Source organism: Callorhinus ursinus, unplaced genomic scaffold, assembly GCF_003265705.2.
Source record: "Callorhinus ursinus isolate GAN/ISIS: 27379988/994484 unplaced genomic scaffold, GSC_fseal_2.0 scaffold24, whole genome shotgun sequence".
Classification (NCBI taxonomy): Eukaryota; Metazoa; Chordata; class Mammalia; order Carnivora; family Otariidae; genus Callorhinus; species Callorhinus ursinus.
This window is the reverse complement of record NW_027397086.1, coordinates 25,596,317-25,611,668: the sequence shown is the minus strand read 5'-3', so window position 1 is coordinate 25,611,668 and position 15,352 is coordinate 25,596,317.

The window sequence follows — 15,352 nt, the reverse complement described above, 5'->3', positions numbered from 1 at the left end:
TTTTTCCCAAAATATATTTTATCCTTCCCCTTCCTGGTATTTTTATCATACTCTTTACTTGATCTAGAATATCATTTTCTTCCATTGTATCTGTCAAACATTTTTATATCCACCAGTGTCCCTATTTAGGCAGCTAGCCTCATGGCAAGTTTCCAGTCCATCTTCTATAATCTGAGCCTAAGGCCCCAGTGGGCATCTACCAGAGAAATGCTGAGTCTCCTTATATTCCATGAGCAAGAATCAGCATTAACTATGGACAGCAGTGTAATTCTTCCAAAGGAATTTTATTTGAAGTCTCTATCAATTCTTCTAATCAGGTTGGCTCTAATGATCAGTGAAGTTGCACAGTGCCCAGCACTTAAAAATGCCCTGCACTTACATTTCATGTTCTGTTGTCATCATTTTAAAATTATCTTTGAATTTGTGTTTTATAAATGAAGTGGATAGGGTCAGATTTAACTGAGAGGCTTGCAGCATCTGGATCTGGGGCTGGGCAAGGTGGCAGGCTCCCTGACTGTGGCAGGCAACTCAGTGGTGGCTTCCAAAGGGACTTGATGTGGAACTCTCACCTACTCCCCATCCAGATACTGAGTGCATCCCAGCATGGAAGTTGCAATCCCTTGAAGGTCTCTATGGGCCAGGGTGGTAGGCTCCGGAGAAAAAGAAACTGATTTCCTGCCCCAAACCAGCACCCTGCATTTTCATTTTGTACTGGGCCCCTTAAACTATTTAGCCAACCGTGCCTCAAATGAATCATCCAGCAAAGAATCACTCTACAAATTGTTCTAAAATAATAGGGGAAAAAAGGAAAAAAATAAAGTAATAGGAGCTCCTTTTCTCCCATCTACTCACACAGCTCAACATTTAAAATTAACTAAGAATAATAGGGGAAAGGCACTCCACAGCCACTGTTTGTATTTTTTTCTCTTGAATGGTCTCAATAAATAGTATTATGTTAAATTGAAATATAGTTCTGAAGGTAAGATCTGTACATATCTGAATAATCAGAAAGTACATATAAGTGTAATCTGACTAAAAAAAAAGGTTCTCTATATAAAAGTTGAGAAGAGACATTTCAACATAGTGTGGTACACAGAACATGTGTCCAGATTCTGGACCTGCCATTTTCTAGATACATATTCTTCCAACATTCTTTCGTTTCCAATTATCATATGTTTGTTTTTTTTTAATTTGTTTAAACCTAAAAATATACCTGAAATAAAATAGATGCTCAATAATTTTTAATTACTTTCTTACAATTATCCTCTATTATTAGGAAAGTACATTGGGCTATTAATTAGTTCCTAAAATATATTGCCTAGGGCACTGCCCAGAAATAAAAACAATGACACAAAAGAGCAAAATTAACTTTTATAATTAAGTGAGAAATTTGGAATTTCCAGGAAGATCTGAGGAAAGGGTAGTTGGGGACTTACAGAGAGAGAAAAAAAAGCAGATGATGTAACTGGCATATCATTAAGTGTTGATCGTTAGTGAGAATTAATGGAAGACTTTTTAAGAATATGGCTGAAGTCTTTGTTATATAGTAATGATATTCAGAAAATACCTCCCAGTACTCAATAAAAGCCACAACTACATGCAGCCTTGAGCAGTAATTTTGTGAAGAGTGACAAAGTAAAGGGGATCTACTGAAGAAGTGCACTACAGTGCAGACAAGTGATAGATAACCCATGAACCTGGCAGAATCCAACAACTGTATTAGTTCACCAAGACTAAGAATTCAATCCAAATATGTGAGCTTTCTATACGACCTTTGCTGGAGAGAATGGGGTAATAATGAACTATCACCAAAAATAAGGGCAAACACTTAGATATAATTAAATATGTTATGGACACATATACAACATAAAAACCATTCTGAGACAGATACTATTAACATACAGATTAGGAATCTAAGGGACAGAGAGGTGATTTGCTTACTACCAAAGAGATTACAAGTGGAAGAGCCAGGATTTGACCTATGATTCTTCATGTCCAGAATTTATGCCCTTAACCTCTTTATCACATTAGCTCTCTGTATTGATTTTTTAGTTTCCTAATATAGATAAATGTAATTTCAGTTTTCCTCAGATAACATCTGATTTATACTAACTTGGATCTTTTTTCTCTTTGTCTCAGTCACAGGGGGAAATAGGTAGCCAGAAATGCAAAACGATTATAATGCACTTTTTTTCGGGCGCCTGGGTGGCTCAGTTGGTTAAGCGACTGCCTTCGGCTCAGGTCATGATCCTGGAGTCCCGGGATCGAGTCCCGCATCGGGCTCCCTGCTCAGCGGGGAGTCTGCTTCTCCCTCTGACCCTCTTCTCTCTCGTGCTCTCTATCTCTCATTCTCTCTCTCTCAAATAAATAAATAAAATCTTTAAAAAAAAATACAATGCACTTTTTTTCTCCACAACAGGTTAGAAGTCATCCCTTTTTTTTTCTTCTCAATCGCTTGGAATGGTGTAGTCATATTTCTGATGGCCCAGCAGGAATAAGATGGTAGATTTTTGAAACCGTTTATACTATATTTACTTTATGCTTGTTTCAGTCTGCAATTTGTGTCTTTTCAAGTGATATGTTAAGTGATGGTATTTGTTCAGGACTGGTCAATATATTTTCCAATTAGATAATTATTTTAACTTCTACACCATATTTCATAGTATGTTGTATAAAAATGGGTAAAAGTATTTTAGATTAGACTTTACAATTACTATTGCTTTACTGAGACTGTACTGAGGACTCCACAGCATACCATTTGACAGGTGGTATTTATTTGATAGATGACATTACAGAAAGAAGAAAAGCAAAGGCAGAGATAGACGTGGCAAAGATGTCTGTATTTCACCTATGAATTTTAGTTTTCAGTGACTTTGACAGTTAAAATAATGCAAGGCTATTGTCACTGCTGAAATTCTTTTTTTAGTTGTTCAGAAATTCATTTTATTTACCTTGGAACTAATGAGTCAGTGTTTCTAGCCAAGAGAGACAATAACAGGGTCACACAAGGTATAGGAAACTGCAGAAAATGTAAATTACTTTATATCTATGACTAAATATAAAAACATAGATTTCCATATTGGCATATATTTTAAAAAACTAAAATTTATTAAACATATATTATATGTCAGGAAATATGAGCCTTAACACTGTACTCTATTTCTCTGCTTAAATTGTCTTAATATATTTTCTTGATCTACCCTAAAAATACATTCCATCACTCTGTTCTTTATTTTTTCTGCTCTGACTTCATTAACATAATCATATGCTCCTTTTCTTTGACTTTGTTTTCACAAAAACAAATGATAGTTAATTAATCACGCCTTTCTCCCTACTTCTCAGGAGTCAACCTGCCTTAGCACTCAACCAAGCTTCCTCCTCTAGACTGAATTCAGTAAGAGGAGCTCTGCTTCTCTTTGCATCAGGGGCCTAAAACTTCAACTGAGGTGTGCATTGCTGAAACATATTTAAATAGCCTGGGGATCTCACTGCTGGATTTAAATACATAGTAGTAGCCTTGGCAGTATGAGATCTTGATATTTTATTGCATATATTAGCTTTACCTTTTATTGCAGGAGATGATGAAGCTGAATACAATCCTTCTTATGCAATGTTGAACAAAATAACATGTTCTTATTTTAAAGCTGCTGATTTCAGTAAGTCCCCCAAAGCAATTATGTGTGAGATTCTAGCTTTAACTTGTTACTGCTCCTAGGTAGGCACTACTGGATAGACTATACCCACTTCCATTTGGGATTAGAAGTGAGGAAGAGAATAGTAAATATTCAACCTTAGATGTATGTGGTTGTCCCCAGACACAAGAATCAGGGTCATATATGGTCTCACATGAATTCTAGGTTCATAAATTATGTATGAGACCCAAACATAAGTTTTCCCATGAAAAAGTGTTAGATTTTATTTGAACACAAATAAAAAGTAATGATGGCTCTCTTGTCATTGTGAAAATACACCAATTTCTTAAGTTGAGTTAGTTAAAAAAAATATTCATGAAATCATTAGAAAACCCAAAGGATAAGAAAGCAACTTAAAAGGCCTGAGATTAAAACATTGCCCCCTGGAAAACAAGTTTGCAAATAAATCAACAGGAAACTAGAGTGGATTCTGTCTTGCTGTCAGAATGAAAACAAAAAGGAACACAGAAGATACATACGCTAGAAGTGGAGAGAGGTTTCCTTAAGACAGAGGAGAAAATACTAGGAGACAGGATACATATGAAATGAAAAATGAGATACTGATAGCGAAATAAGTAAATATACAGGAAAAGGTAGGCTTAGCTTATTCATTTTTTTTTTAAAGATTTTATTTATTTATTTGACAGAGAGAGACACAGCGAGAGAGGGAACACAAGCAGGGGGAGTGGGAGAGGGAGAAGCAGGCTTCCCACTGAGCAGGGAGCCCTATGCAGGGCTCGATCCCAGGACCCTGGGATCATGATCTGAGCCGAAGGCAGATGCTTAACAACTGAGCCACCCAGGTGCCCCTAGCTTATTCACATTTAACTGTTTAAGGAAGACATTAGACAGTATGTCTTAATCAGTAATGGGGTCTGGGATGTGGAAAGCAGCACATTTCTCAGGGCAGCTCTCATTTGGCACAAATGTGGGATGCAAAAGAAAAACTGAAATTAAATGGTTTGATTACTTCCACTTTCCAAGAGATAATTTGCACATGTGGATATTTTCCCTCTAGATATTTTATTTTTTTATTTTTATTTTTATTTTTTTTTAAGATTTTATTTATTTGACAGAGACACAGCGAGAGAGGGAACACAGCAGGGGGAGTGGGAGAGGGAGAAGCAGGCTTCCCGCTGAGCAGGGAGCCTGATGTGGGGCTTGATCCCAGGACTCTGGGACCATGACCTGAGCCAAAGGCAGAAGCTTAACGACTGAGCCACCCAGGTGCCCATCCCTCTAGATATTTTAAAGTATCATAGTAAACACCAACTGTTTAAGTCAACTTAATTTAAGTACAAAAGCCATGAATTCTGAAAGACTACTGTTTTGATGATGATAAATATTAGATTTTTTTCCCTATTCATAATCCATCACTTGGATACCATTTAGTCTCTGATATGATCCTCAATACCACCACATTTATATTCTGGAATATAATTTTCCTGGGAAGCTTGTTGAGGGCTAAGATTTAGCTTGTTTTTATTTGTTTATGTTTTTTAGAATTTGGTAACATGGGGCTGGTGCTATGGTAATTTTATTTCATATTAAACTCTTTAAAAGTGATATTCATGAGAGAATTGTCATTGGATCTAAATAATTTCTGATGTCCTAAACTCTTTAGCACCACTCCACAGAGAAAGACCTAAGACTAAAACTTCCATTTGGACCCCGACTTTACCTATGCTCTGATCCAAGTTAATCATATTAGAAAATAAAAGCTAGAACTTGGCCTATTAGGCTCTAACATCATCAATTCAGTCTACCAGCCATTTGCTGAAGCTCCAGAAGCTTGTATTTTTATTGAGGCTTTCGGCACTTGATGCCAATGCCAGAACTGCTCAGTTTAGCTGACGCCAAATTCTTCCACAGAAATTGTGAGATGATAAATATTCACTGAGTTTGAACCCATTAAAATTTGGTGGTATACTTTGTTATTCAGCAATAGTAAGTGATGTACACAGCAAAGAACTTCATAAAAAGCTCTGGCTTACAAACTTAATATTCTGCTTTGTCGAGAGAGCCTGAACCATGTTGTGAATTATTTTACCCATTCTTGAGGTCCTTGATTCTAATACAATGCAGTAAAAAGGCCCGCTATGATTCTAATCCTTCATATTGGTCCTAGATCTTAAAATCTACATAAATTTAGACAGGGAGAAAAAACAAACTGAAACAAACCATTCCACTCAGAATCTATCCTTGTTCAATCCCAATATAAGGTTTTTGTTTTGTTTTTTTTTTTACCCTTTTCTCACTGCTGTGAACAAGATGTTTTATTCCACATCATTATCCTTACTATCACTCTGGTACATAAAGAAATCCATGATATTTGTGTATCTACTTCACAACAAAGACTTCACTGAAACACTTATTTCTGATACCCTGTTTAGTTGATTTTCAGATTTATTTACTTCTTTATAGACCTACTATGACCACCCTAGTCCATGGGGACCAACACAGGACACATGAATTATAAAAAAACAGCCCTCATCCTCCTGATTATGCTCTAGTCCCTTTCCACACTATTCTCCCCAGTGGTAGGCAGAAATGTGGTGGATTTTTAGTATAAATCTAATTGTTGCCTTCATAATTAAATTACATAATGACTTAATTTTTATAGGCTGAAAAAAATATGACTTTCAAGACCTCAAGTTCTTGCACCTACATCTCTCAACAAACTCTTCACTGATTCACTACAATTCAGCTATGACAGACCACTTTTTACTTCCTGAATGCAGCTATTTTCCCTCAGGGTTAAGATGTGTTACCAAGGTGACCTCCCATTTAACGCTCATTGTTTCCTGTGTACTTTATTTGGCTTTTTATTTCTCTCTCTTTGTCATTAATTAGACTTCATTCTACTACAGCTTTAAGCATTCAACTTAATTTCACCCTTACTATAGTTACAATTGAGTTCCAGTCTTCAAAAACACTTTTGTAATTATTCTTTTTTCTTTTTTAAATTTTTTTTATTATTATGTTATGTTAATCACCATACATTACATCATTAGTTTTTGATGTAGTGTTCCATGATTCACCGCTTGCGTATAATACCCAGTGCTCCATGCAGAACGTACCCTCTTTAATACCCATCACCAGGCTAACCCATCCCCCCACTCCCCTCCCCTCTAGAACCCTCAGTTTGTTTCTCAGAGCCCATAGTCCCTCATGGTTCGTCTCCCCCTCCGATTTCCCCCCTTCATTCTTCCCCTCTTGCTATCTTTTTTTTTTTAACATATAATGTATTATTTATTTCAGAGGTACATGTCTGTGATTCAACAGTCTTACACAATTCACAGCACTCACCATAGCACATACCCTCCCCAATATCTATCACCCAGCCACCCCATCCCTCCCACTCCCCAACACTCCAGCAACCCTCAGTTTGTTTCCTGAGATTAAAAATTCCTCATATCAGTGAGGTCATATGATACATGTCTTTCTCTGATTGACTTATTTCACTCAGCATAATACCCTCCAGTTCCATCCATGTCATTGCAAATGGCAAGATTTCATTCCTATTGATGGCTGTATAATATTCCATGCATACACACACACACACACACACACACACACACACACACACACACCACATCTTTATCCATTCATCTGTCGATGGACATCTTGGCTCTTTCCACAGTTTGGCTATTGTGGACATTGCTGCTATAAACATCAGGGTACATGACACTTTTGTAATTATTATTCTCACATACAACAATATGTACAGACACTCACTCCAATATGGCTTCAGAGACATTCCCATTTTAAGCCTTTATTACAATTGTTTCTTATGGCTTATACCAGTTTTTACAATAATATAGACCAAAATTAATAGCTGGATTCTAATCACTATAAATAGAATGATTCCTTGCCAAAATGCAAACTATTTTCTATGTTTAATGAGAACATCTCACAAATGCCTCTGTTCACTCAGTTGCCGGAGGGAAGCAGTAAACATCATGATGTTATTTTTCATTATTATCATCTTTGTCTCCTCTCCTTTAAATTTTGTGAGGTATTTTTAGCTATTTTCTTGTCCTTAGAATCATTTTTTTTTGTTGTTATAAGATATATTTAATTCATCTGCTGGTGGAGCTGTAGGCATTTGTTAAACATATTGAAGTTGGGCTAGTGCCAGAACCTTAGGCATTATTTGCCATTTACATCTCCAAGTCCATGGGGATTAGATGCAGCCATCAGTATGGGAAATATTAATATACTAAAGTTCTCACATTTCAGAAGGCATCTTCCAATCTCTAGAATATTTCAATGTCCCAAATCTATATTCTGCTCCAAAGTTTTGGAAATTTGTCACTCTCTCTTTCAGGTTATACTAACATGGGGGGGGGGAGCATAGTAGGGCTCCTAACATTTCAGAGACGTTCTTCCAAAATAGTCCTGTCACTGTTATGTGTGTGTAGGGTGTGTGTGTGTGTGTGTGTGTGTGTGTGTGTGTGTGTACACATGTGCACATATGTTAATATAACTACTCACATTACTATTTTTCAAATGCTTGACTGAAAATCCTATGAAGAGGTAAGGCTTCCAGAATGATAGTCTGAGGAACTTGGGAAAACCTCTTATTATTATAAATAATAATTTTGTATGTTCAAAAAAGTATCATTCATAATAACCAAAAAGTGAAAGCTCAAACGGCCATCAACTGATGAATAAACAAAATATATTATATCCACACAATGGATTATTTGACAATAAAAAGGAATGAAGTATTGATACATGCTACAACATGGATGGTAAGTGCAAGGATCAAGTCACAAAGGGCTATATATTGTATGATGCCATTTATATAAATTGTCCCATATAAGTAAATCTATAGAGACAGAAGTAGATTAGTAGTTGTTTAGGACTGGGGTAGGAGTGAAAGTTTGTGGAAATGGGGAGTGAAAGCTAATGGGCACTGGTTTTCTTTTGGGGGTTATAAAATACTAAAATTGATTGTGGTGATATATACACAACTTAGAAATATACTAAAACATTAAAATGTACACTTAAATGAATAAATTGCATGGTATTTGAAATATGTATCAATAAAACAAAAACAGAAATATTATATTTTTACTTTATGACATATATATCTGTTTGAATTTCCCATATTTAGGATATATTACAGAATTTTTAGGCACAATTTTATAGTATAATCAGCACACATTCAAATTTGATTTTATACCACTTAAATAATAATCTCCTTCCTCATTTGCATTATCAAATTTTACTTTGTTGTCTAGAATTTTAATTAAAATTGATATGTGAGCCACAGACTACTTTTGTTTTCACTTATACTGTTTTTCAGAACTCACTGTTGCATATCCCATATTGCTAAGTAGTTGTTTTGTCTTCCAATATCAGAAAACATGTAATTGATTATATCTGCTATTTATTTCTGAAATATGAACTTTAATAGTTTAATACATGTATACTTATTGTCCTAACACATCTTTCTTACTATATTTTTATATTTCTCTCCTACCTTTCCTCTTCTTCCCCTACCATCATCTTCTACTTTTACTACTCCTGCTCCTCCTGCTACCCTTCCTCTTTTTCATCTTTGCCTCCTTCTACAATTCCTGCAGGGTTTTTGTGTGTGTGTGTGTGTGTGTGTGTGTGTGTGTGTGTGTGGTTTTTTTTTTTTACATTTTTAAAAAATAAGGTAGTGTTCGGGGCACCTGGGTGGCTCAGTCTGTTAAGCATCTGCCTTTGGCTCAGGTCATGATCTCAGGATCCTGGGATAGAGCCCCAGGTCAGGCTCCCTGCTCAGTAGGGAGTCTGCTTCTCCCTCTCCCTCCAGTGCTCCCCCTGCCTGTGCTCTCTCTCTCCCTCTGTCAAATAAATAAATAAAATATTAAAAAAATAAAAAATAAGGTATTTGTCAAGAGAGATCCTTATTTTTGTTCAGTATTTTAACAGTCTGGAAGCCATACAGTGATTCATTACTTTTGTCCACTACACTTGAAGCCATCTATTCACACTTGAATCTCTACTTCTCTAACTCATTTTTTTTTTCTATTGCCTTCTGTCCTGCTGAAATAAAAAAACTGGCACAATAGTATACTTCTAGCGCCCTCCTGCATTGTTTCTGGTTGGTTAACTCTGTGATGGCTAAATTTCTACACATTTTCTCCTATTTATTCTCTTCCATTTATTTTTCTTATGGCAATTATTATTATAATAGTTTACATAGATTACCTAACACAAATATTTTGAATCTAATTTATTAGGATTCTTATTTAAACATAGTTCTGAGAGTCCATAATTTTTCTTCTCAGTATCTGTCATTTAACTAAATTTTGATTTTTCATTTGTTTTTATTCATTTCTTTATTGGCTTGTAAGCTCTTCTTTAGATAGACTTTCAGGGAAGTCATTTTTGGTGGCACCCACTGATTTCAGTTCAGTGATGTTGCTGTTCCCTTTACAAATAAATAAAATATAGCATTTTAGATCTATCTCTCTTCTCATCCCTCTCATTCCCCCCTTACTGTCCCCACCCCCTGATGAATTGCTTGGTAGATCACACTCTATTGAACTGTGGCTCTGATATTAATATGTTCACTGGAGCAATTTTACAGAATATTCCATTGGAAGACAGTACTAAGAGTGGACAATTAAAGGTATAAGGTTAAAAGCAAAAGCAAAAACAAACCTTAAAAACACAAAAAAACTAATTTCCTCAGAACAGTCTTTTTTTTTTAAGATTTTATTTATTCATGAGAGACAGAGAGAGAGAGAGAGAGAGAGAGAGAGGCAGAGGGAGAAGCAGGCTCCCAAGGAGCAGGGAGCCCGATGCAGGACCCGATCCCAGGACTCTGGGATCATGACCTGAGCTGAAGGCAGACGCTTAACCATCTGAGCCACCCAGGCGCCCAACAGTCTTTTTCTTAGTATATGTCTGAAAGTTTGACTATTTCAATTAAGGTATTTATTTAATCCAAGAAATATTTCATATGATAAAACCTTTATTACTTCTTTTCTAAATATTCTTGAATTAAATACAGTGATACTAAGTTTCTATGCTTTAGATCTGATCTTTCTCTTACAAATTTGTTTCTTCTCTAAACGCTTTAGATTTTTGCCATATTAATTTGCAATCTGATAGAGTGGCTTCTTGTACTAAGTATCAGTGAAAATTTTTTGTAGTGTTAATTTTTCTATTCAGGGTTATTACTTAGGATGTAAATATATTATTGAATTCACAGACTCCTATATTATTTCATTTAGATCAATTTATTCTACTTTTTTATGCAGGCCATATCTTTAATATCTCTTATCTTATTTTTTAAATCACTGATTTCCTCATGCAACAATATAAAATACAATACATATGCTACCTTAAATTTATTTTTTATACTAATATAAATTCTTAGAAGCACATTCTTTTACCTCTCAAGTGTTACATTTCATTTTTCTATATAGTAAATTACCTCAACAGTTCTCATTTAGTATTGCTTTCTGTTTGCCAATATTAACTGAGAAAGGCATAGCTATACTTGTAAGTAGATTCTCCTCTGTCCCTGCACTTTTACCTCCATAATAGTGTGCTAAAAAACCAAAAACTAAACTAAAACAATTTCTTTCCAATACTAATACTGAAGGCTGGTGGTTATAAAAACATATTGACAGGGGGTGGGAGGGATGGGATGGCTGGGTGATAGACATTGGGGAGGGTATGTGCTACGGTGAGTGCTGTGAATTGTGCAAGACTGTTGAATCACAGATCTGTACTTCTGAAACAAATAACGCAACATATTTTAAGAAAAAAGGAAAAGAAGAAGATAACAGGAGAGGAAGAAAAGGGGAGTATGTCAGAGGGGGAGACGAACCATGAGAGATGATGGACTCTGAAAAACAAACTGAGGGTTCTAGAGGGTAGGGGGGTGGGGGGATGGGTTAGCCTGGTGATGGGTATTGAGGAGGGCACGTTTTGCATGGTGCACTGGGTGTTATGAACAAACAATGAATCATGGAACACTGCATCAAAAACTAATGATGTAATATATGGTGATTAACATAACAATAAAAAATTAAAAAAAAAAAAAGAAAGAATACAATACAAAAAAAAAAAAAAAAAACATATTGACAAGTTAGAGATCCGGAAGACTAAGAGGAAAAAAGGATTTAGAACCTAAAGTAAACCCAGCCAGAAATATCTTTGCTCTATGTTTTCCTGGTACTTAGTTTATTGGCTACACTAGAAGTTCACTATATATACTCATATATTTATTTAGTCTGATAAATAAATGAGTTTCTAATCTTCTTCCTAATTTTGCCAAAGTTTTATCATTTAAATGGGGAGATATTAAGAGATTTTTAGACAGTCACCTGATCATGAGTTTCACAGAATGCAGTATATTGGTTTAAAAAGAATCAGTCTATTTTTAATATATTGTGTTTATATAAGAAGACTAAATCGTGCCTGTTATTTTTCCCCTATAAAGTTACTAGTATTCTGCCCATCAAAACAAATAAATGAAATATATGATTCAATATTCACACACACACAATCACTTTTAAGAAAGATGCTTCATTCAACATCACCCACAATAGTACTGCATAATTTATGACAAGTTTGCTCCAAAGATATTACTCCGATGCTCTCTCACTCATGAACAGCCCAAATATCAATAGATAAAATGAGTTATAAAAATATATACAGACTTTTGGTTTCATCTGTGACAATAAAGAACCTGGAAGCAATCATTTCAAATTGTTCAGAAAAAGCTGTACAAACTAAAATTCAATAACTTTTCTTGGATCCATCAGAATACTGAGCTTACAGGATACACCATCCACCCAAAATCAGGTGACAAAGATGATTCTAGAGAGGCTCAGCTGATCCACATAGCTGGAGCAAAAGCCTATGAAACCATAAAATGGCAGGAACATTTAAAAGTAACTTTGATATGAATTACTGAGTATTGATTAGTAGGAGTGTGAGAAACTTCTAGAATTTCTTGAAGACTGCAATCTTATGTCAGTCCCTAAACTTTTGGACTTTATCTCCAGGAACTTCACTGGGTACTCATAATAAGAACTGTGGAGAGACTGACCTCATGTTGCTGGCAGGTATAAGAAGAGATTAATCATTGTGAAATATGCCCAGAGCCTTTTCTGTAAGATAGGCTTACTCTCCAGGGAAAAGTCTTTTCCAAAGTCTTATCAAGAATTGTGGGGAAAGGGCATTCCTCCCACTCTAGCACTCTCTAGGTTTCTTATCTCGGGGGGGGGGAGGGAGAGGTAATATGCAAGAAGAATCACTTTTGAAGTTCACAGACAAGAAATACAGGCCCACTAAAAGGCTGAAATTTAATTGGAAAATTATGGAATCCTCCATCTCCCCTACACCATTCTACTAAACCAACAGACCTCCAGTAAAAAAATAGTGGATTATTACCTGAAAGAGCTGAAAGACACAGACACAGCTGAAAGAAACTGTGTATGGAGGAGTACTCAGGGAAGCCCAGCAAGATGGAAGACAAAAACAGGACACTAGAGGAATATGAAGCCTCTGACAACTCTGCCACAGCAAACTTTTAACATAGCCTAACTCCTAGCCACATATTTAACTCAGTTACAATTACCAAAAATGGCATGCCTGAATTTCAACCAAAATTTACAAATGTCAAGAAAAAAAGAGCTGAAGAGACAAAGCAAGCATCATGACCAGACACAGATAAAACACAGATTTTAGAATTATTAGGCCAGGAATTTAAAATAACTTTGACTGATATGTTAATAGCTCTAATGGAAAAATAACGCAACCTACAAAAATAGGTCAGTAATATAATCAGAAAGATGGAAATTTTATATAAAAATCAGAAGGGGATATTAGAAATAAAAAACACTGTCAAAGAAATATTTTTGATGTGCTCATTATTCAACTTAAAATGGCCAAAAAAAGAATAAGTGAGCTTGAAATTATGTTAACAGAAACTTTCCCACATGAAATTTAAAGAGGAAAAAGAATAAACAACAAAACAAAACATCCAAGAACTGTGACACAATTACAAAGGTGTGACATATGCATAACTGGAATAACAGGAAAAAAAAACAAGAAATATTTGAGGTACTTTGACATAATAATGTCCAAAGACTTTCAGAATTTAATGATGTACACCAAACCATAGATCAAGAAAAATCAGAGAATACCAAGTACCAACACCACAACCTAGTTAGTCATATCATCATCTTATCATGCAGAATACCAAAGACCAAGAGAAAATCTTGGAAAAATACAGAGTATGTATATCAGTGGGTGGGGGCATCTTATCTGTATAGAAACAAGGAGAATAATTGCAGTGGACTTTTCATCAGAAACTAAGCAAGTAATAAGAGAATAGGAAAAACATGTAAAGTATTATAAGAAAATGCAACCAAACCAAAATTCCTTTTTTTAAAGATTTTATTTATTTGAGAGAAAGGGGGAGAACAAGCACGAGAGAGAGCGCGAGTGAGAGAGAGAGAGAGAAAGAGAGAGCAAGCACCCGTGGGGGGGAGAGGCAGAGGTAGAGGGAGAAGCAGAATCCCCGCTGAGCAGGGAGCCCAATATGGGGCTTGATCACAGGACTCCGGAATCATGACCTGAGCTGAAGGCAGATGCTTAACTAACTGAGCTACTCAGGCACCCCCCAACCCAGAATTCTATATCCAAAGAAATTATCCTCCAAAGTGAAGGAGAAATGACTTTCTCAGAAAACCAAAACTAATATTATTCATTGACAGGAGATTTGCCCTGCATGATAGGTTAAACAATTTTTTTTTTTTTTTAGGCAGAATGAAAATTATATAGGTCAGAAACTGGTTTTACATAAAGAAAGGAAGTCTGTCAGAAAAGAAATAAAATAAGGTAAAATATCAATTATTATTTGTAATCTAAAAGTAATAATAGTAACAGTGCATTGGGTGATAACAGCATTTAAGGGTGAAATAACTGATTGCTATGTCATGAGGGATAGGAGGAAGAAACTGGGAATGTTCTAAAATATCTCCACCACATATGAAGCAGTATAAAATTATTTGAGAGTGAAGTTTATTTAGTTCAATTGTTTATTGTAAACCATAAGGAAAACACTATGTTGTTTAAGGAAGCATAGTTGGTATGTTAAGAAAAGAGATAATATGGAATCATATAAAATGTTCAATCAAAACCAGAGAGAAAAATCTCTGGAAAAACAGTTGCAAATCTAGTTTATATTAACCTAAATGTAGCAATGATCATCTTATTTGCAAATTGACTATACCAATTAAAAGCCAGAGATTGTCAAAGTAGAAAAACAAAACAAAAACAAACAAATAAGACCAAAACCAAAAACCAAGATCTGACTATACATTGCCTATAAGAAACTCACTTTATAATATAAAGACATATAAAAGGTAAAGGGTTAGAGATATATCATGACACACTAATTTTGAAGAAAATCTTAAGTAGTTATGTTAATTTCAGACAAAATGATCTTTATAACAAAGTGTACAGTGTAAAGACAGACATTACATAATGATCAATGGGTCAATTTTTCAAGAAGACATAACAATTGTTAATTTTTCTATATACCCAAGAGAGCAACAGAATATGTGATACAAAATTGTGATACAAAATTGACAAAACTGCACAGAGAAACACACAAATCCACATATAGTTGAAAA